The sequence below is a fragment of the Sus scrofa genome, chromosome 9 (assembly GCF_000003025.6).
Source record: "Sus scrofa isolate TJ Tabasco breed Duroc chromosome 9, Sscrofa11.1, whole genome shotgun sequence".
NCBI classification, from domain to species: Eukaryota; Metazoa; Chordata; class Mammalia; order Artiodactyla; family Suidae; genus Sus; species Sus scrofa.
Genome location: NC_010451.4, coordinates 97,328,202 through 97,345,251, shown reverse-complemented (window position 1 = coordinate 97,345,251; position 17,050 = coordinate 97,328,202). Strand labels below are relative to the sequence as shown.

General features: G+C 37.4%; 1 protein-coding gene across 1 annotated transcript in view; it reads right to left on the bottom strand.

Moving 5' to 3' along the window:
• PCLO (piccolo presynaptic cytomatrix protein) overlaps positions 1-17,050 on the bottom strand; it is a 398,579-nt gene that overhangs the window by 167,830 nt on the left and 213,699 nt on the right.

The window sequence follows — 17,050 nt, the reverse complement described above, 5'->3', positions numbered from 1 at the left end:
GCGGTGGGGCAGAGATAAATTAGGGGGTTGAGGTTGACATACACATTGCTATATATAAAATAGGTAGCGGGAGCTATTGTACAGCACAAGGAAATCTACTCAATACTGTGCAATAACATATGGGAAAAGGAATGGATATACACATGTGTATAACTGATTTACTTTGCTGTACACTTTGTAAGTCAACTATACTCCAACAAAATTAGTTTTAAAAAGGAAAACGATGTTTTATATATAAATAAGGGATGGGACTTAAACAGGAAAGTACTTTCTATGTGGAGGAAACTGTATAAAATGCATAATACTGAGAAACACCAAGGATTACCTGGTTTCACTTCAGCCTGGTGATGCATTAATACCTGTGAGATGGAAATACATACAGAGAGGAGTTCTATGCAAACAGAAAGAGGAACAGTGGAGAAGCAAATAATATATACATACATACAAATACATATTACATCTATGTATATAATATACATGCATATATTATATATAAAGCCCTTGAAAGCTGTATCTATATTAAAATCTCCACTCATCCATTTTTTTTTTCTTCTTTCTTTCTCAGATGGAAAGGGCAACCCCGGTTATCACATACTGGTTAAAGTAACTCCAATACCAGGACAAACTATCAAACTATGAAAATGCAGTCACTGGTGATGTCTTGCAATGTGGTATTCAGGGTAGCAAGCACTGTGGTTTTGCTAACAAAAAAAGCTGTGACAGCCCAATTTAATTTCCTTCAGTGATAATGTGGCAGTCCACATAGATAACATAGAAACAGTAGATACAATCTCACAGGGCTTCGGCAAAGCATTTTACATTGTTCCCATGACATTGTCACCAACACAGTTATGGACATAACAATGGAAAATGGTAATATAGCTGTTCCCGTTGTGGCTCAGCAGAAACGAATCTGACTAGTATCCATGAGAACACAGGCTCGATCCCTGGCCTTGCTCAATGGGTTAAGGGTCCAGTGTTGCCATGAGCTGTGGTGTAGGTCACAGATGTGGCTCAGATCCTGTGTTGCTGTGGCTGTGGTGTAGGCTGGTAGCTGTACCTCTGATCTGACCCTAGCCTGGAAAGTTCCATATGCCACAGGTGTGGCCCTAAAAAGCAAAAAAAAAGAAAGAAAGAAAAAGAAAGAAGGAAGAAAAAAAGGAAGGAAGGAAGGAAGGAAGGAAGAAAGAAAGAAAGGAAAAAAGAAAGAAAGAAAGGAAAAAAGAAAGAAAGAAAGAAAAAGAAAGAAAGAAAGAAAAAATGGTCACACAATTTGTCAGAGATCTGCATGCAAACCATGGCTATTCATGGTCCAGCACCAGTGTAAGCACTTAATTCATGTTTCTGAATCTTGGCACTAATGACATGTTTATCCAGATGATTCTATGCTCAAGGTGGGAGGGCTGTTTTGTGCATTGTAGGATGTCTAGTCGCAAGTCTGGGCCATACACACTAGACACCATCAACACATCTTGCCCCAGTCTTGTCAATCAAAAAATGCTGCTGTGCAATGCCAAATACGTCAAGGGAGAGATGCAGGCAAAATATTCACTGGTGAAAAACCACTAATGTAAGAGGACATAAGAGATGATGTTTTAAGAAAGATCACTGATCTACGGTTATTTAGTTTATCTACCGATGAAGAAAATGCTAGTGTGTGTATGTCACAGTGCCTTAGTCTAAACGGAAAAGGCAGGGACTTGGATGACACTTTGAAAAAGAGAGCTCTTAGAATAAAGGGTGCAAGAAAAAGAGATATTCTAGGCTATGATAATAATAGGAGCAAATTAATAAGGAGAGGAGCATATTAGATAATTTTGCTTTGTTATACATTTGTTTTATGATCCTAAAATTAATCCTTTCGTTAGATAGGATAATTCTTATATATTAGAGTAACATGAACTAATATTCAGAAGATATTCAACCAAGTTTTTAAAAACACAGTTTTACTAGAGAATAGGGAGAAAAAAAAATAGGTGCCCATAACTATAAGAATGTCTATGCAGTGTAGAAAATGAATCTTTCTGGCCTAACCCACCAAAATCTTATGAAATTTTCCACAGCTGCAATAACTAAGGAAAAATCAGAGGGTAAGCAACTGCTAGTCTGATTGAAAAAATATGTAAATACTAGATCTTTGTGAAAAGTTGCTTGTTACTCTGAGTTCAAAAGAAGGATTAATGATGGAATTAAAAAGGGATTACAAACTTAAGAGGAAAGGACAATTATTTAGTTTGAGAAATTAAATACCAGGATAAATAAGGGAGATCAACTGGATAGTTTACTTCAATTTTAAAATTGAGAAATCCCTGCCAACTTAAAAATTAGTTTAAGATAGAAAGAATCAAGGCAGTAACAATGAAACACCAATCTGATAGCTCCATGAAAAAAAAAAATTGAGGGGAGCAGAGCAAGATGGCGGAGGAGTAAGAGGTCATGCTCACCTTCTTCCACAAACACATCAAAAAAACACATCTACATGTAAAACAGCTCACACAGAACATCAACCGAATGCTGGCAGAAGAAATTAAACCTCCAAAAAGGGAAAGAAACTCTTGACATAACTGGGTAGAGAAGAAAAAAAGAGAGAGAAGAGGAATCAGGACGGGACTAGCATTCCCGAGAGGGAGCTGTGAAGGAGAAAAGGAACACACATCCTGGGAAGCCACCTAACTGTCAGAAAAATCAGACAATCAGAGGGACCTTAAAGTTGCCAAGAAAAGCACAGCAGCTGGACTGAGAACAGCAAAGCAGAGTAAGAGGTGCACATATCATCTGAACCACCGTCCACTGAGATGCTCGGGTGGGGGCTGGGCACTGAGACTTAGGCTCCAGAGGTCAGTCCCGGGGAGAGCACTAGGGCTGGCTGCGTAGGGACAGCCTGAGGGACTAAGGAGCAGTGCACCACAGGTGGGGGAGCAGTATGCTATGGGCTGAGGAGGGGAACACCATGGCAGAGGGAACCGGGGAGAAGGCCCAGACCCGCAGGAGAGGCAAGGTGTCATTGCTGGGGAGGAGGAGGTGGATGGCCATGGGAAACTCCCTGCACCAGAATGTGCACATGCTCAGAGGCAGGGTGGCTCTGGTCAGGCTATGGGCGGCGAAAAGCCTCTTGCTCATTTGTGGGAGACTGGGCGCTTCTTGTGCAGGCTACTGGTGGCCAGGCACCTCTTGTGTGGGCTAAGGGCATTAGGGGGCTATGTGTGACGTGGTGCCTCTTACACGATCTACAGGTGGCAGAAATAGACTGTAGCGGTCCTCTAAGAGGCCAGAGGGAGGAGTAGCTTGCCACCACTGGGGGCCTATGAGTGGGCTCCCCTGATACCCCACTCACCTCAGGGGCTGGGAACAAAGAAAAAAAGGGGGCACTGCAACCAAGCACCATACACTGTTGCTCTCATTCCCCTGGGAACACACCTAGCCTGCCAGTGCCATTGCCAAATGCTCTGGGCAGCGCCCAGACACCTGGTCACTGTCCCTCCCCAAGACCCTACAACTAGGAGCAGCTGGTGCAGCACCTCCTACATGGGCTAAGTGGGACAGGGAGTTTCTTGCATGGTCTGCATGTAGTAGGGGCAAACCACCACAATTATCCTGGATTCCAGAGGTGGGCATAGCCCACTGCCATTGGGGATACCATCGGTCGCATCAGATACAATCAGTTGCACTTCTGTATACCAACAATGAAATATTAGAGAAGGAATACAAAAATACAATACCTTTTAAAATTGCACCCCAAAAAATCTAATACCTGGGAGTACACCTGACCAAGGAGGTAAAGGACTTATATGCTAAGAACTAGAAAACATTAATCAAGGAAATTAAAGAAGATGTAAAGAAATGGAAAGATATTACATGGCCGTGGGCTGGAAAAATTAATATTATAAAAATGGCCATACTGCCCAAAGCGATCTACAGATTCAGTGCAATGCCTATCAGATTACCCATGACATTTTTCACAGAACTACAACAAACAATCCAAAAATTTATATGGAATCACAAAAGACCCAGAATTGCCAAAGCAATTCTGAGGGACAAAAACCAAGCAGGAGGCATAACTCTCCCAGACTTCAGGCAATAGTACAAAGCCACAGTAATCAAGACAGTGTGGTACTGGTACCAAAACAGACATACAGACCAATGGAACAGAATAAAGAACCCAGAAATAAACCCAGATACCTCTGGCCAATTAATCTTTGACAAAGGAGACAAGAACATAAAATAGGAAAAAGACAGTCTTTTCCACCAAGTATTGCTGGGAAACCTGGACAGATGCATGCAAATCAATGAAACTAGAACACACCTTCACACCATGTGCAAAAATAAACTCAAAATGGCTGAAAGACTTAAATATAAGACAAGACACCATCAAACTCCTGGAAAAGAACATAGGCAAAACATTCTCTGACATCAACCTTACAAATGTTTTCTCAGGTCAGTCTCCCAAATCAACAGAAATAAAAACAAAAATAAACAAATGGGACATCATCAAACTGACAAGCTTTTGCACTGCAAAGGAAACCAAAAAGAAAAAAAAAAGACAACCTACAGAATGGGAGAAAATACTTTCAAATGACGCAACTGACAAGGGCTTAATCTCTAAAATATACAAGCAACTTATACAAATCAACAGCAAAAAAGCCAACAACCCAATTGAAAAATGGGCAAAAGACCTGAGTAGACATTTCTCCAAGGAAGGTATAGAGATAGCCAACAAGCACGTGGAAAAATGTTCCAACATCACTGATAATTAGAGAAATCCAAATCAAAACTACCATGAGATGCCACCTCGCATCAGTCAGAATAGCCATCATTAATAAGTCCACAAATAATAAATGCTGGAGGGGGTGTGGCAAAAAGGGAACCCTCCTGCACTGTTGGTGGGAATGTAAGCTGGTACAACCACTATGGAAAACAGTATGGAGGTAGCTTAGAAAACTATATATAGAACTACCATATGACCCAGCAATACTACTTTTGGGCATATATCCAGACAAAATTTTCCTTGAAAAAGACACATGCACTGGCATGTTCGTTGCAGCTCTATTCACAATAGCCAAGACAGAAACAACCCAAATGTCCACTGACAGATGATTGGATTAGGAAGACGTGGTATATATACGCAATGAAATACAACTCAACCATAAAAAGAACAAAATAATGCCATTTGCAGCAACATGGATGAAACTAGAGACTTTCATTCTAAGTGAAGTAAGTCAGAAAGAGAAAGACCAAATACCATATGATGTCACTTATATCTGGAATCTAATAGATGGCACAAATGAACCTTTCCACAGAAAAGAAATTCATGGACTTGAGAACAGACTTGTGGTTGCCAAGGGGGAGGGCCAGGAAGTGGGATGGATGGGGTGCTTGGGGTTATCAGATGCAGACGATTGCCTTTGGAATGGATTAGCAGTGGGATCCTGCTGTGTAGCACTGGGAATTATGTCTGGTCACTTATGATGGAGCATGATAATGTGAGAAAAAAGAATGTATACATGTATGTGTAACTGGGTCCCCATGCTGTACAGTAGAAAATTGACAGAACACTGTAAACCAGCTATAATGGAAAAAATAAAAATCATTATATAGAAAAAAAAATTGAGAAGGTTTTCATTGTTTCCTATACTGACTGCTGAGACTATGAGTAAGATATGATCTCTGTCCTTTAAATGTGCAGAATATACAGAACTAGAGGAAAATAAATGGCTGTTGGGGTCACTTTTCCCACCTTATTGGAAGTCTCCTCATCAAGGGGCTGCTTTACTTTAAATATGAGAGTAAGTCTTCTTGGTAAGAATACTCTTCCTACCTACTATATGCTTTGACATCATACTCTGTCCCTGGCCATTCATTCTTCTTGGAGTATAAACACTATGTGTCTATAAAGATCTATGCCTCAAGCATTAGGCAGGTAGATGAAATATCTAGGATACTTTTCCCTTCAAACAAGATAGCTCTTTAAAATATAGGAACATAGGTTAGCATATTCCTTTTACTTAAGGAAAGTCAGGGTGGAGGAGGAGGAAGCTGTAAGGTAAACATAAGACTGCAAATTGGACCATATGATTTGACACATCCTTCCTTGTACATTGACTGGAAGCATAGTTTTATTGTCTGAAATGTCAGTGAAAATGTTAATTCACGTTAAGGGGTCTCTCTACCCCAATACCTATAGTTTCTATTTTTGAGACAAAATAGCAGTTGAATATGAAAATATTGAGCATTCTATCACATGCATTGTATTATTGATAATGTGTTCCCCAAAGAGACCTATTATTTACCACCATCCCACCCCGACCCCTACACAGAGTTTTACCCTACACAGAGGTAAAACTTCAAAATGCTGAATGCAAGGGCTCAGTGATTTCTATTGCTTTAAGATTCACCAAAAAAAAAAAAAAAAAAAAAGTAACAGAGGAGTGACCTGTGAAAAATGAACATTTAAATGATACCACCCATAGAAAAATACTTTAAAAACTGATAAAACATTTAGAATCCACTAGACATTGCAACTGGGCACAGCGCCTGGCACATACTAAATAAAACCATCAAATTTCTTCAATTAGAGTACAGTGGGGAGTTCCCGTCGTGGCGCAGTGGTTAACGAATCCGACTAGGAACCATGAGGTTGAGGGTTCGGTCCCTGCCCTTGCTCAGTGGGTTAACGATCTGGCGTTGCCGTGAGCTGTGGTGTAGGTTGCAGACGCGGCTCGGATCCCGCGTTGCTGTGGCTCTGGCGTAGGCCGGTGGCTACAGCTCCGATTCAACCCCTAGCCTGGGAACCTCCATATGCCGCGGGAGCGGCCCAAGAAATAGCAACAACAACAAAAGACAAAAAAAAAAAAAAAAAAAAAAAGAGTACAGTGGGATAATCTGATAACTATTTCCATGATTCAGAACTCTAAGTAAGCAGAATGATCACTGCTGAGAATATCACTGAATCACTGAAAAATATAAATACCTTTATCAATAACGGCTTGAATCTCTATTGCCATGGGAGACAATTGACCAACTGTGAATGTAAATGAAATTGTTTTTTAAAAAGTAGTTTTTAATTGTTGTAATATTCTAGTAGCAAGAAAAAAGTGAGAAACTCAATCCCAAGACCTTATTAATAAGAGAGCAAAAACAAGTAACAAAACATATTTAAAAGTCAGACACAAGTTATTTCTCAAAGTGTAGTGGCAGAGACAAAAACGTTCTCCAATTAATAATATGAAAGTAGCACTCAATATTTCATCAGACATTTTAAAGCTATTCCTTAATGTGCCTCTTGTCCCAGTTTATTTGTTTTCTTGCTGAAAGTCATTGCTCTTGGGCTGGGCAGCCAAGCAGAAAACTAGTTTCTACCTCACTGGACAGAAGCATTAGAGATGTCAGTCTGTGAAACACTTATTGCCTTCTATTTTCTTCCATGCCCCAAACAGATTCATTTCTCTTCTACTAAAATCTGTATAAATTATTTTAGAAAGCCCTCTTAGAAGTTTTTAAGGTGACTGCTTTTTATACATGTATTTCTCTCCCTCCTACTCTCCCTCTCTTCCATTCATGCATCTTTGTCACTTCTAAATTTTACATTTTCATGACAAAAATAAATTCCTATGTGAGAATACAGATGCATTTCTTTCTTTCCCCCCCCCTTCTTTTTACGGCCACACCTGTGGCATATGGAAGTTCCTGGGCTAGGTGTTGAATCAGAGCTGCAGCTGCAGGCCTATACCACAGCTAGAGCAACACCAAATACTTAACTCACTGAGCAAGGCCAGGGATTGAATATGCATCCTCATGGACACTATGCCAGGTTCTTAACCCACTGATCCACAATGCGAACTTCTAGACATATTTCTTAATTATTTGGTTGCTCTTCATCCAACATTAAGTTTTCTTGGGTCATTTTCCTAGGAGAAAAGGAAATGCTTAAAGGTACTGATGACCTCATTTTTCTCTTCCTTTTAATCTCTCAATGTCCAGTTATTATTAAGTTTAAAATCATTCTTTTTGTAGTTACTACTTCAAAAATTTCTTGGGGCAGCAAAACATATTTTGCTTATATGCTCTTAGCTAAGCAGAAAGAAGGCTTGATAACCAGTGAGCATAAAGAGAAACAAAGTAATTTAAAAGCACTGACTAACCTAAAGGCTATGAAAATACAATAGCTTAAGAGTTAAAATCAGATCAGATCACTAGAAAATAAACACATACCCCTATTTTCTTACTTCTATACCATTTAACTTTTACATGGTGCTGATGGACTAGGATACAAAATTCTATGAAGAACCAGCTAACACTGATTCCTTCTTCAAGGGCAAAATCATTTTCAGTCTTCATATGCTACCACGAGATAATGAGTACATCCTTTACTAGAAAATGTGTTAAATGGTTTATGTGAGCATTCTGAAATAGAATAATTAAGTTCATCAAAATTTCCAAGAATTAACCTGAAAACTCATCCTAAAACATAAATGTAAATCAAAAAAGTAAAATATATTCTCCTCCCTTTTTTTGCAGCAGTTATTTTTTATACTCCAGCATAATGAATATTACAATACTGTCTGCCTGTGAATTACTGCATTTTGAGAACAAATTATTGATCCGTAAAGAGGGATTGTAGTGATTTCAATGCCTCTATATTGGTATGGAAAATACCTCCTCATTTGAATTACTCATTGACAATCTCTCATCAGACCAAAATTACCTTTACTTCAAATGCTGTAAAATGTAAATCTCTAATTATGCTACATTTCTGTACATGGCATATTAGAATTATGATTGATTACTATGTAATATGCTTTCCACAGCTTCAGATCATTAGCAAGTTGAGGAATGATTCAATAACTACCTATCTCAAGTTGTAATCAATATAATGACCGTTTTAATAGTGGCACAGCCTTTACTCAATTATCTTGAGATAATAAAGATATTTTATATTTAGACTCTTGAAATGCCTAACCGTAAAATCACAGGGATCTCTATTACTGTTTTCTGTTTCTCATTGTTGACGGTCCCCCAGCCTAGAACACAACCTTGGAACATGACATTAAAACAGTTCAGAGTTGGGAGTACCTGTCGTGGTGCAGTAGTTAACGAATCCGACTGGGAACCATGAGGTTGCGGGTTCGATCCCTGCCCTTGCTCAGTGGGTTAAGGATCTGGCATTGCTGTGAGCTGTGGGGTGGGTTGCAGATGCGGTTCGGATCCCGTGTTGCTGTGGCTATGGTGTAGGCCAGCGGCTTCAGCTCTGATTTGGCCCCTAGCCTGGGAACCTCCATATGCCCCAGGAGTGGCCCAAGAAAAGGCAAAAAAACAAACAAAAACAAAAACAAAAAAAAAAGACAAAAAAAATAGTTCAGAGTTGCTTTTATCTATATATGTTTGTGGTAAATAAAAATAGTTCTTCATAAACCTAAATCACATAAATAACTTCCCCCTCCAAATTAAATTACACAATTCCTTTGGCAAGTAGGATCATGGTCATTCTCCCATATAAACTACAGACCCATTTGGTTCTTTAGAAGGCAATAGTATTAAGAATTAATATTTTAATAATTGATATTAAGAATTGATTTGCAATCAAATCAAGTGGCAAGAAATATTTTATTCAGTCTTATAAGGTGATAAAGCTCATGTATGGACTTATATAAATAGGACAATATTTTTACTCAATAGTATTTTTAAGAGATTAACTTTTTAACTCTCAATTCTATAAGCTCAATTACATGATAGTGGTGTACTTGGATGGGTGACTAGATGATTTTTCAAGTGTACAATTAATGAAACCTGAGCTTATTGATTCTCTTGCATTTGAGTGAATATTTATAGGCATCAGCTCCTGCCATAATTGGAAGACCTGGCTGAAAGAACAGCAAGGAAGCTTCTTCTAAACACAATATTAGAAACATTTACATCATTTTAATACCTATGACATACTGAAGGGATTCATGCACATTTACTCATGTCAAAAGGAAAATTAATGTTGTGATGTTGAGTCTTTCAGGAAGTATCATAAAAATCTCCATAATTAGCGTTAATTACTACTTGAGGACATGATTTCAGTTTGACCTTCTAAGAAGTAAATGACTTAGCCACAAAAGTAACTTCTATGTCTGGAGACTGAGCACTGTGATTAGGGCTGAGTTTTACCAGAAAAAACAATAGAGATTTGCCTTGTTACTGTCATGTTAAACTATACTACCTAATAATTTAGTTCAACCTATTAAGAATTACTTATTCATGTAGTTAAATTGGTTTAACAATATATATAGTATATATATATTTTTCTCATTTACTTAAGAAGGAAGGAGGAGAGAAAATGATGCGTGCAATCACTTTTAGCTTCAAATTTTCTGTTGTTATTGTTTATTCCCTCAGGAGGGCTATTTACTATTTTTCACAAAGTTAAACTTTAATTTTCCATCTCACAATTTTTTTCAACCAAAAGAAGCAATTACAGTTCTATAATTTAGATTAATGATTTTTATATTGTGTTCAATCACCACTTTTTTCAACTGTGGTGAATCTACAGCTTTTTTTTTTTCAACTGTTGTGAATCTACAGCAAATTGTTTTTAAGGTGAAAATAAATACATCAAAATTCCCTTTGTTGTTTACAGCTTTAGACTAAGCTTTCTCTAACATTTACGACTCAATTTACCTCACCAAGCTTTTCCTAGTGCCTTCCTAATTCAAACTCTACACATAATTAAAGATACAGAAGAGTACCAAAAATACAATCCCATTAAATAGAAGAATTTCATTTGATACAAATGGAATTAATGTTGGGTGGGCATGGAGGTGCAAAGAACATTGACCTGAACTTCACATTTCTCATCTTTAAAATATGGAATAAAATAAAACATAAAACCTACAGAAAATAAACAGTTTGAACCTCTACCAAGTAATCATAAGTGAAAATATTTATATTAGTTATATAAGGCTATAAAGGTATTAACTAGTATATGTATAGATGTATACATAGGTATATATGCCTATTACACATGTATATTTTGATGTTGAATATAAGGGTAAGAAAATCTCAAGCAACTAATGGAATATATATTGATAACACTATATACATTATACCTCAAAATTTTTCTGATTTTTTATATTAATCATTTTATTTGTATATTATTTTAATTCATTAATAGCACACGTGGCAGTTAAGAAAATTCTAAAGTATTAATTTAAAAAAACAAGCAAATATACAAAAGTGCATTGTGTTGGGAGTGGATGTATTTGGGAGAATATATAGGTAGCTTTACGTAGAGGCAGTTATAAACAGCACAAGTGTTTAAAACAGAAGATGTACTAAATTAAGAATATTGTGATCAAATACTTAGGAAGCTGATCACTGTTAAATGATGCTCTAAATATGTTTAATGATGTTTTTAAACTGGGTCAGTAATAATCAATGCTTTATTAATTCAGAAGTCCCTTGTGTTAAACTAGCATGTCCGAATATTTAAGGTCACAGTTCAGCAAAATTCTTTCACTGAACATTAGGAACATATGTCTGTTTCTTATAATTATGTTCACTTATATATTTTGAAATGTAGATATCTACTATAAAAAATGTATATTATGTATGACTGAGTCACTCTGTATACAACAAAATTGGCACAACATTGTAAGTCAGCTATACTTTAATTTTAAAAAAGTGCAAAAAAGTAAATGTCCAGAAAAAATAAAACAAGTAACCTGATATTTTCCCCTTCAGTCTGAAAAGGTTTGTTTTGAAATTAATCCTTAGGTGTTGATTGCAGTGAAATAGCAAGGGTTAACTACTGAACACCAAACTGATGAGATCAATTTTAAAACTTCCTGGCTTCCACTGACATTTGTCAACAAGTATGCACTCATTTTGATTATTAGCAGATTCTAATAATTAATTACTATAAAAAATTATTTTACTGCCATTATTTTGAAAAACACTTTAATAGATTATTTCCTATTTTATAATAACAATAATATATAATAATAATGAATGGTTTTAATCATAAAGAAGAAATATAAGAAAAATATACTAGTGATGAAGAGGATGAGAGCTAGAGAAAAAAATGAGGCTTCCATTATTTACAAAGCCAATCTCTTTTTTGTTGTTGCTTTTTTTTGGTTTCTTTCTGTTTTGTTTTTTGTTTTTGCTTTATCTAGGGCTGCTCCCACGGCATGTGGAGGTTCCCAGGCTAGGGGTCGAATTGGAGCTGTAGCCACCGGCCTACGCCAGAGCCACAGCAACGCAGGATCCAAGCCGCATCTTCAACCTAAGCCACAGCTCATGGCAACACCAGATCCTTTAACCCACTGAGCAAGGCCAGGGATCGAACCTGCAACCTCATGGTTCCTAGTCAGATTCGTTAACCACTGCGCCATGACGGGAACTCCTTACAAAGCCAATCTTTGATAATATGAATACTTTTCTTTCAAATATTATAAAACACCTTATTTCCTCAGTTTTAACAGACTTTAATGTTGCTTTCCAGAGAAAGTAATGAAAAATAACTCCTAATAAACATTGTTCTTCAAATCACATTTGGCCATCATAGTCATTATTTCTTAAATCTGTACATATCGACAGAAATAAAATTGACAGAAATAAAATTCTCAGTTTAGGTAATGGAAATTACTCTCAGAAATAGACATTAAAGGATTCCAAAAATCTTAAAAATAGCATCAAAACAGCAATCAGTGAAGCAAAACATATTCTTGTAAAAATCAGCTCATGAATACCATCTGCTTTGCAATAGGATCCTGGCTTAAACTCTGGAAAAAAAGTATTTTAATAAGGAGTTTGTCTATTACTAAAAGAGCTCTAAAATTGTTCAGGTCTAGGGGTAGGACAAAACAGCTTAAACATTTGGCAGCTTATACATTTTTAAGACCAGATAGAGGTGGTAACATTTTAAATATAACTTATTTTAATCCAAAAAGTGGCACGTATCATTTCTGACAAAACATGTGCTATTTATGAACTATGTCTTTTTTGATAGAAAAATCATGAAAAAAACTTCTTAAGATAGAAAAATCTTACAATGATAAATCTAGTTCCAGATTCTTTGAGTTTACCCTGCTATTTCGCCCAATGGATATCACTTTCTCCCTTTATTTGGTAGAGAACATCCTACATTAACCTTTCTTTTTATTTATTTATTGTCTTTTTGCTATTTCTTGGGCCGCTCCGGCGGCATATGGAGGTTCCCAGGCTAGGGGTTGAATCGGAGCTGTAGCCACCCGCCTAAGCCAGAGCCACAGCAACGCGGGATCTGAGCCCTGCCTGCAACCTACACCACAGCTCAATGCAACGCAGGATCGTTAACCCACTGAGCAAGGGCAGGGACCAAACGCGCAACCTCATGGTTCCTGTTCAGATTCGTTAACCACTGCGCCATGAAGGGAACTCCAGTTTTATTTATTTATGTTGTCTTTTTTTTTTTTTTTTGTCTTTTTGCTATTTATTGGGCCGCTCCTGAGGCATATGGAGGTTCCCAGGCTAGGGGTCGAATCGGAGCTGTAGCCGCCGGCCTAAGCCAGAGCCACAGCAACGCAGGATCCCAGCTGCGTCTGCAACCTACACCACAGCTCAAGGCAACGCCGGATCGCTAACCCACTGAGCAAGGGCAGGGACCGAACCCGCAACCTCATGGTTCCTAGTCGGATTCGTTAACCACTGCGCCACGATGGGAACTCCAGTTTTATTTATTTATTTTGTCTTTTTGCTTTAACCTTTCTTTTTAAAGTTACTGATTATATGGGGGTATGATATAAACAGTCTCATTGTGTAAAAGAAAAAGAAAGGGCATAAGGAACACATTTTGGTGCTCTGATTTATGAAAATTTCATAGATGTGAGGCTAGAGATAAGTCACAGACTTACATACAAATGCTGGATTGAAATAAATTTGGGAAAATGTATTGTCATCCATTCAGCAAAACAAACAAACAAAAAAGGACACGGAGGGGAAAGCAGAGGAAAAACTGTAACCCTGAACTACACAAGAAGTGTCTTGGCAGAATAAGATTTTCTTTGTTTTTACTTTTTGCTTTAGATGGGAGTGAGGAATTGGTGAATCCCTTCAAATCAAAAGCAGTCTGATGGATAAAGAGGTCTGTTCACTCACGAATTCATTAATTTATTGTTACAAAGAATCTCCTGTGAACCAGGCATTGTTCTGAGTACTGGGGATATAGCAGTGAACCTAAGAAACAAAAATCCTCACCCATATATGCTGGTGGGAGAAGAAAGATGATACATGAAACTGTAAAGGAGCAGACATAGTATTTTGATTCTGATATGTGATATGGAGAAAAATCAAGAAGGGCATAAGGATAGTGTTAGAAAGGCAGGTGGTTTTTAATTGGTCAGTCCAGGAAGGCTTCATGACCTGAAAGATAAATTTAAAATAGCTATAGAGAGCAGGAATCTGAAGTTCCTAGAGAAGCACAATTATATATTGCAGAGACTATGAAAGGCCCATAGTTACCAGGAGATTTGAGAATTCTTTTACAAACCCATAAAGCAAAGCTCTTTGATGCCCATCAACAAATTTCTGCTGAGGAAATACAGAAACTGCTAAACGCAGTTAATCTTAAGGAAAGGGAATCAACATTACTGGATATCTACAATTGCCAGACTTAGGGATCGGAAGGCTGTGTTACTCTCATTCAATCCTTATAGATGATTTGATCATTCTATACCAGTGTCCACCCTTTTTAAATTATTTGGCTCCCATAAACATTTTAATTGAAGAACTCCACTGACAAAAGTTAGAAAAAAATCAGTGTGTGCATATTACCTTTCATTAGAAAGCTTAATCTTCCTGTGCTTTTTCTAAATCATGATGAAAATACATTATTACCAAGTGCTATCTAAGAAGCAAGTGTAACCCCACGGGAAGGAATTAATTCCGAATTTGTTTTAGTTGTATCTCTTGGGAATTTTTCTAGGGAACAAACTGCAAGACTCAAGGAAAAAGGTGGTAATTTTTCTCCAATTTTACTCAGAGTTAAAAATTTATATTTGTAAAAGGAAGTAGGCTGCAAGATAAAAGTGTTTGGTTATATAAAGTTGTCAAAAATAGAATTTAGCTTTGGGGCTGTGTCTTTGATACCAGGGTGATCAGGTCTGGAAAGAGATACAGCTCACCTCTTACAGACATAGGATGATATTACATAACATAATAAAAAGATCTCAGATAACTCCCTGCTCCAGCTTTGCCTACTGTAGAATTTTATAATTTTACGTTAATTAGTGTTAATTTAGTCAATTAAATGTATAAGATAGTTTAGCTGTAAGCATGAACACAAAGTGCCAGGGAAACACTAACCAGAGAATATTCCTGCTTTGGAATTTCTATTCCATGATGGAAAAACTACATCAGAGTGAAAGGATCTCATGCCACATAATTCAGTTCCTATAGAATGGGACTGGAATACATTTAAATCTCTGATGTTCCAAATTGCAGAATTAAGACAAATGTTTGGAAACTCCAGGAAAAGAAATTTTACCCATATGGAAGAATTTTATAATAATGAAAGCTCTCCAAAAAGCTTGTGAGATAGTTACTAAGAAAAAATAACAGTATGGAAAGAGGATCAAAAACAAATAAACAAACCAAAAAACTATCCTCATTTGCCCATGAACAAACAAAAAGGTCAGTATAGTGCTTTAATGTGTGTTATAGGTTGAACTGTATTTTCATCTCCTCCCCCTAGAAAAGGTTTGTTGAAGCACTGATCCTTAGTAACTTGGAATGTGAAACTACTTAGACATAGGCTCTTACAGAGGTAATAGAGTTATAATGGGTCTTGAATGTTAGACCTAATCAACAGGACTGGTGACAACACATTTCTGAGGTTTAAGCTACTTAGTTTGTGGTACTTTATTACATGAACCCTAGCAAACAAATACAATACATGGGCAAGAAGAAGAAAATGATCCTAGTGGTAGGAGGTCAAGCAGGAACTCTGCCTCTCTAGCTCATCCTGTTTGTTTATAGAGTTTACCACAGTGTCTGGAAAAGAGCAATGAATGGAGGAATGAGATAATGAGTGAAAGCAAGCAGGAATAAGTTAAACAATGAGTGAGCCTAACTGATAGAACTTTAAGTTGGAATTTTCAAGGGAACAGAAGAAACGACATGATAAAAAGACAGACATTGACCATAGCACTGAACTAGCAAGAAAAACTGGAAAATGTCCAAAAAAGACTAATAAAGAATAATGTAAAGTGCTGTTTAACATTCCACCTCTGGCCAGGTTCTTGGTTTGTAAAGAACCATGGTAAAGGCACTTGCCTACTCTGGGCTTTGTTCCTCATCTGTAAGGTGGCTGGATTGTCTAATAGCTCAATACCATTTAACTTGTGTTCGACATTACAAATCTGCATAAAAATAAAATCAAACTGATGCTATAGGCAAATGAGGTATGGTTATCAACAGGACTTGCTAGGCTATGCCTAGACGGTGCTCATAACAAGATAAGCGGCTGAAGTATTTCAATATGTGTATTAACCCATCGCTCCTATTCTTATAATCCTTCCTTTAATACATTTATTCAATAAATGGTGAAGGCCCACTTCATGCCAAGTTGTTCAAGGCTCTTGGGACGATAGCAGCAAATAAAGCAAAATTCCTGCTCTTACAGAAGGTATGTGCTACTGAAGAAGGAAGATGACATCCAACTAAACACATAATGTACGGATGATTAATATATACAAATTAAAAGGGTACAGGGATTCATGGTGATAGATTTATTTAGAGAATGAGGTAAGGAGAGATTCTCTGTGGAGGAGAAATTTAAGCAGAGACCTATACCCAGGAGTGAGCCAGGTAAAGATCTGGGGAGAGAGAGGTTCCAACAGGGGTCCTGGGTGGGATGAGGCAGGCAAAGCCAAAGAACAGAAAGGTCAGGGGCTGGAGCAGAGTGAGAAGGAGGGGTAAATGTGGGGGCTGACCTATGAGGTTGTGAGACAGGCAGAGACAAGATCACATGCATGGGTCCTTGTTAAGAAATTTCTAACATGTTCTGATAAATGTGATGAGAATCTACTGGGGA